General features: G+C 44.5%; 1 non-coding gene across 1 annotated transcript; it reads left to right on the top strand.

The window, feature by feature from the left end:
* Positions 1–6489: 6489 nt before the first annotated feature.
* Positions 6490–6598, top strand: LOC120252446. The gene has a single exon (XR_005533977.1). It is a non-coding gene; the product is annotated as a small nucleolar RNA R71 (small nucleolar RNA).
* Positions 6599–6993: the final 395 nt, after the last annotated feature.

Here is a 6993-nt window from a genome sequence, read left to right as displayed (position 1 = left end):
CTCCCAATAACCATCCTCCAAACGACACACGATGTGAGCCGTAGAACCTCTCAAAATCCTAGCCAATACCTCTCACCCTAGCCAGAGCCCTCTCTCTAGTTGGGGAAAAGATCGAGTAAAAGAATCTTTGAAATCAGCTGGATCGGCACAAATAAAGAAAGTGCCGAATCGGGGATCCACGAGCATGGGCGTCCCTCGTGGATTTTTCACACGCAAGGGCATGTGGAATTTCCACTGCGCCTGCGCGATGCTCGCTCTCAAGTTTCCTTGCATGCGTCTGTGAGCAGCTGGCTTTCTACAAGATTGCTGCTACGTTGCTTTCTGTTGTAGTATCCACTCGAAATACTTCCCGAATCACATACTTTCATCGAGGTAATGCAACGGGCACACGTTTCACGTCGTGGATCACTTTGCTTGTTCAATGATTGATATTATGATGGAGATCTAGTTCTGTATGTGCATAAGTCAGGAATGCTTGAGTGTGGTCGCCTCCTTACGCCTCCAAAATGGTTAGTGCTGGCGTCCCGAAATACGAGGAGGTTCGCCACCGACAACTCTAGCATCTCACACCCGAGCCTTGTCTCGTGTGACTTTTGGACCTTAGCAAGATTTCCTCAAAATTGAGCATTATGATCCACATTGGCTTCTTTCCTATATAATCGGCCTCACAACCCTACATGCATAAAAAGTAACATACACACACATATTAGTGTAAAAACCCGAGAAAGGTAATGGTTAACATAAGGGAAGAATGGCGCATTCATATCACCTGACACTATCAAACTCCCCACACTTAAGCTTTTGCTGTCCTCAAGCAGAAGATTAAACATTTTGTGCATAGATGAAGGAAAATATTGGAAGTGCTTGCCTTAGGTTCACCAAAGTATGCAAAGAGAGCATTCTGAGTAAGGAATTTCAACACTAAACATGAAAATCGGGCTCTAGCTACAAAACTTGAATAAAAGGACTAACAAACCCAAATAATGAAAAAGTGTAGTGTGGACTCACTCAAGTCAACCCAAAGTATACTTCTCAAAGCTCTAAGTATAAAGGGACTTATTTATCACAACAAGAAAACAACACCAATTTCAAAGACTGGTAGCTCACACATTCTCTAATTAGCTCTTTCTAGGTGTGGTGGGCTTTCACACTTTCGAGGTGGTAGCTCTTTCTAGCGGAGTGGTAGCTTCACTCATCCTATGAGATAGCTCTTTCTCTCATTAGGGCACTAAGCTAGTATCCGACTTATGAGAGTAGCTTCATACTTAATAGGTGGTAGCTCTTTCCACCCAAATGCCCAATAAACAAGAAAACTATTTTTGTTCCTTCTCGTAATTTAACATAAGAAACAACTATAACTAGTCCCTTAACATCGAACATGAGTTTTCAAAAAGAGTTTAAAGAGTGAGTAGAGCAACGAATGTAAATCGGGCAAAAATTTTCCTAGAAATTCAAATAAAAACTAGAGCATGAAAACATTCAATGTTAAAAATTCTTCTAAACTCAAGAATGCAATCAATGCAACTAAGGTGAACTGCGATTGGCTATATGAGCATGTATATCAATCAAGAACAATGAGAAAAGATATGTGCACCATGAAACTCCCTCCCCACACACACACACTATTAGATGTTGTACATTGTCCCAATGTACACATGCAAGCTCACTCATAATGCATATCAATCAAGAATATATGTGGGATAAGCAATCAAAACAATGCTCGACTCCTAGTGTTGTGACTTTGATGAAGCTAAATCCTAGGGAGTAGTGTTCCAATGGGTTGTGAAGCTCACACGTCAGTGTCAAAACACTTTGGCCCATGCCCATAGACAAAGTCTCAATTCCCAGATAGACAAGACCATCCGCATGTTATACGAGGAGTTCGGTGAAGCTCAATAAAAACAAAAATAACTCGAGTATATAAAAAGATGAGAACAATGAATACAACTTGAGATGTAAAATGAAAAATAAACTCGTAAAGGGAATCCTTTACAGAGTGAACAAGTCTAAAAAGAAAGTGCAGAAAGGAAATGGAAATAAAATCAAATATCGGTGTCGTGCTCTGGTCTTCTGCTGCTGCTGGTGATTAGGAAGTACATGGTGGGTCCACCTGTACTGGTATAGGTGATGAGGAAAATGCTGGAGGAGCTGAGGGGGCTCGAGGTGACCTCGAGTCGCAAGACAAATGATGAGGCGACATCTCGGCTCTAAGATCCGTAGACTATGTCGAATAAGAACTCCGTGTACTAAGCAACTGACAGGCCCTAATCCTCAACAATCTAGATCTGAGCCTCGGCCTAACTACGTCCAGATCACCCCACAGCACTCTCGAGCCTTTTAAAAGTGATCACTGGACTCTAGATGGTGAAAACATATGTACTGAGTCGCTCCTCTGCCGATGGAGATGCCTCGGTCTCCATTTGGTCTTGGTCGATCGATCGGGTACGGGTGAGAAGCCTCAGGCATCATCTCCCTCATCCTCGCCCTATCTCCGGAGCTGGTAGCACCAAAGCACTAAACTTCTATCCGAGACCTGCGGATCATACGCATCAATCTCATCGTCTCTAGGCTCGGGAGCCCTGGTATACTCGCTCTTCCCGACCCCGCAACTGTCCAATAGACCCATACCCTCGCACTAATCTCGTAAGGTGAGGGCCCGAGAAGATCACTCCCAATCTAGCGTGAGTACCCTTGGTGTCCTAATATGACTGCGATGATGTGTCCCTGGGTGAATCGGCACACACCGCACCATCGAGTATGGTGCACAGGAAAGCTCCTCGCCTCCAGCACACTGTAGAGTGATCACCATGGCCATTCATCGACCTACTCATTAGGGAATCTAAATATCGGTATGCAGGTTGGGAAAGGCACATGGCCTTGGACACTCCCGGCTCATACTGGCCCTGACCATATAGTGCTCGATAAGCTCTCTGCGGGGTTAAAGCTCCAGGGATAATTTGCTCAGTAATCGAGAATACTCTTTGCACGTGAACGCCTCCTCATATAAGCTTTTTCAAGCAAAACTAAAAACCGAGTGATGCTCAAACTATGGTGGTGTCCAAGTGCTCAACTCGAATGGAATCGAGGTCGTCAAAAACTCGCGTAAGATCTCTCGAACTCGAACGATGCCGTAAACCTCCAATGTAAGCTCTCGGATGGGCTCGGCTCTTTAATTATCAATAAGCGCCTCCAACCACCTACTGATATGAGATCCTTGACCTCGTCTGCAAACTCATCTCCCTCGCTCGAGATCTCTCAATATACACGTATCAAGGAATTGAGTCCGACCAAACCGCTAGTCTCGACAAACGCTCAAAAATGAGCACTGGTGCTCTAGAATAGTGAAACTCACACCTCAGTGCCCTGGACGGTGACTCACGCCGCTTATTAGCTTTGCTTCTTCGACTCGAGGGGCCATAATCGCAAAAATTTGAAAGGAGATCAATCAAACAAGTTGATTAACTAATGCCGCAAAAAATCCACACTGGTCGCAGGCGAAATTTTTAGTACGCCCGTGTGATCCATGGGGCGTGAAAAACCGCACGGCCGCGACCAAAAATCCAAAAATACAACGTACAATTACTTTAACTCGTTCTAAACATAAATAATCATTCTAATTGGATAAACGAAGCATTATTAACTAGAGTCATCGATGAAAATCATGAATTGACGAAGAGAATCAAGAATAGGGCTTACCGACGAGTTGAGATGAGAGAATTTAGATTCGCCCGAAAACCTCTTGAAAAATCCCACCAAATTGACGCCACGAGGTCGGAGAATGATGTGCGACTTCTCCTCGGAAGAATAGAGGATGTGAAGAAGAAGAAAAACTGACTATTCTTTTAAAAATACATCGCGCCTCTTGGTAGTTTCATGACATCCACGACGGGCGTGCGAAAATTACCCACCCCTCAGTCGCCTCGACCCATGTAGGGCAGCCGCAGCCGCCTATGGCTTCTCTAGACATCCGAGATGGAGAGAGTTCCTCTGCAGAGATTCGCACGGGGGTGCGGAAATTATCCACGCCCGTGCGAAGTTCACAAGGTCACCCACAGGGGCGCAGTTCACGACCCTGTCGCGCCTCAGGATAATCCGCAACTCTCGAGGAAATCACACGCCCATGTGGAAATTACCCACGGGCATGCGATATTCATATGGTCGCTCACAGGGGCCACCGTACGCCCTTCGCCTTCTCTAGATGAGCTCGTAGTGCAAATCAACTGGGCGTGTGGAAATACCACATGCATGTGCATTTTCCCGGATGCCTTAGAAAACCCGCAGGCTCTGCAGAAAATTCTTGAACATGTTTGCACACTCAGAGTCTGCCCTTTTATGCAAGTTTTACCAGTGAAAAACATGAAATAAAACTCAAACGACCCATCTTCACCAAATCCACATGAAAACGCATGATGAATACTCAAAACCTCAAATAAAATTACAGCACAAGCATCTAAAAATCAAGACACCAACACTCAACAATTTATTCATGGAAACACTACATTATTCGACTAAGAAAAATAGGAAACACTTGGGTTGCCTCCCAAGAAGCGCTTTGTTTAACGTCACTAAGGTTGACGTAGCTTGTCTTACCTCATGGGGGCTCAAAGATGAATGTTGCCCTCTTACCCATGACTTGGAAGCATGATGAGCGTAATCTCTTGAAGGTAGAGGTTGTATTATCGGGCTTGGTGCCACCTAGCAATGGTTCATCCAACTTCTTCGGCTCACGTACATCTCTAACGACCTTGGACCATTTCCGGTGGCGTCTCTAGCCCTCTTCATTTTCCGAAAACACCTTCTTCAAGATCCCCCGGTAGATTGTACTTCTTCCGTCGAACCAAGCATCATTACTTCTTCATCATCCTCTTCTTGGTCGAACAAACCTTCAGATCGGGTCCGGATTGATCATTTTCTTGCATGTATTCATCAATAATCTCATCAATAGTGTCTAGAAAGTATAAAGTATCATCGAAATCAAGAGAATGCCGCATGGCTTCAGCAAGGCGGTATGTGAGCTTGTCATCTCCAACTCTCAAAGTTATCTCTCCGTCGTCCATGTCAATCAATGCCTTGAAAGTCCGCAAGAATGGCCTCCCAAGTATCAAGGGTAAATCCATATCCTCATCGATGTCTCAGCACCAAAAAGTCTACAGGAAATATATACTTGTCCACCTTGATAAGTATATCTTTGATGATACCCCTCGGATGTCTCACCGCTCGTCCGCCAATTGCAAAGTCATCCGAGTTTATTTATGCTCACCCAAACCTAACTTTCGGAAGAAGGTGTATGGCATGATGTTGATGCTTGTCCCTAAGTCCGCCAATGCCATTTCTTCACCCATATTGCTAATGCTACACGGAATGATGATGTTTCCCGGATCTTTCTTCTTGTTCGGCAAATTCCTTTTGCAACACCACCGAGCATGAAGCATCTAGAACCACCAAGCACTCTCCTCCAACTTCCTCTTGTTAGTCAACAAGTCTTTTAAGAACTTCACATACTTAGGCATTTCGGCCAATGCCTCAACAAAATTAATATAATATGGAGTTGCTTGAACAAACTCAGGAACTTCTTGTACTGTTCATCCCATTGGTCATTTTTCAATCTAGAGGGATAAGGGATTCTTGGCTTGAAAGGTGGGGGTGCCACCTCCTTCTCTTTGCTTATTCCCTCTTCTACGTCTATAACCTCGGGTGCATGTTCTTTTGGCATCTCACTCGGAAGCCTACCTTCAACCTCACGACCGCTTCTCAAAGTGATCGCCTTCACTTGCTCTCTATGGTTGGTCTCTGTATTGCTCCGCAAGCTTCCATGTGGCCTTTCAAAAAGTGACTTCGCAATTTGCTGTACCTGATTTTCAAGGTTATGTAAAGAGCGCGGTGTGGTTGCGAAGTGTGGCTTCAACAATTTCAAACCTTGTATTTGCGAATTGCACGAATCTAGTCAAGGCCTTCTCAAAATCATTTATTCGGGTTTCCAAACCTAAAACTTTGTTTTCCACATGCGGGGCTTGTTGTTTTGGTTGGAAACCCGGTGGCCCCATGGTCTTTGATGGACCCTGATTGCTCCATGAGAAATTGGGATGATTCTTCCAACCCGGATTGTAGGTATTGCTATATGGGTTTCCTTGAGGTCTCATGCTATAACCTAAAAAATCAACATTCTCCACTGAAGATATATCACCAATAGAGATCGAGCAATTCGTCATGGCCGCTACTCTGTTTGAAGTTAGAAGATCTAACATCTTACTCAAATTTTCAACTTGAGCCGCCAATGAAATTATCGCGATCTATCTAAATGGAGACCGCCACCTTTTTTCTTCTCCCTAGCATTCCATTAGTAGTCTATTTAACCCCATTTCTTCAATTAACCGACGGGCCTCATTGGGGTCTTGCTACCTAAGGTACCTCCTCACGCAGATCCAAGAGTTGCCTTTGTAATCGGGTTCAAACCGTCTGTAAAAGGTCTCGAACAATCATCCACTTTGTAAACTCGGGTGTATGGGTACTCTCTCAAGAGCTCCTTGAACCTTTCCCATGTCTCAAATAGAGACTCCAATTCCAACTGAACAAAGGATGAGATCTCATTCCTAAGCTTCGGGGATTTTCCGGGAGGGAAATAACGTGCAAGAAAAGCTTCTACCATCTCCTCCCATGTGGTAATTGATGCTCTAGTTAATGAGTGTAGCCATTGCTTCGCTCTCCCTTTAGGGAAAAATGGGAAGCCTCGCAACTTGATGGCATCATCCGTCACCCCGCTTATCTTCAAAGATATCACACACCCTCAAGAAAACTCTCTATGTGACTCGCTTTGATCCTCATCGGGCAAACCATTGAACTGCAGTGGATTGGTGTAACATGTGGGACGACAATACTCGGATTGTGTCTCCAACACTCAAGGTCCGTATAATCGATAATGTTCACCGCTGCTCATTCTGCTATGCCATGTTTTCGATTCTTCCACTTCCAAATCGCCTAGATTAGACTGTTTCT

Source organism: Dioscorea cayenensis, chromosome 20, assembly GCF_009730915.1.
Source record: "Dioscorea cayenensis subsp. rotundata cultivar TDr96_F1 chromosome 20, TDr96_F1_v2_PseudoChromosome.rev07_lg8_w22 25.fasta, whole genome shotgun sequence".
NCBI lineage: Eukaryota > Viridiplantae > Streptophyta > Magnoliopsida > Dioscoreales > Dioscoreaceae > Dioscorea > Dioscorea cayenensis.
Note: the sequence above shows the minus strand (reverse complement) of the source record. Positions and strands in the feature narration are given on the sequence as shown.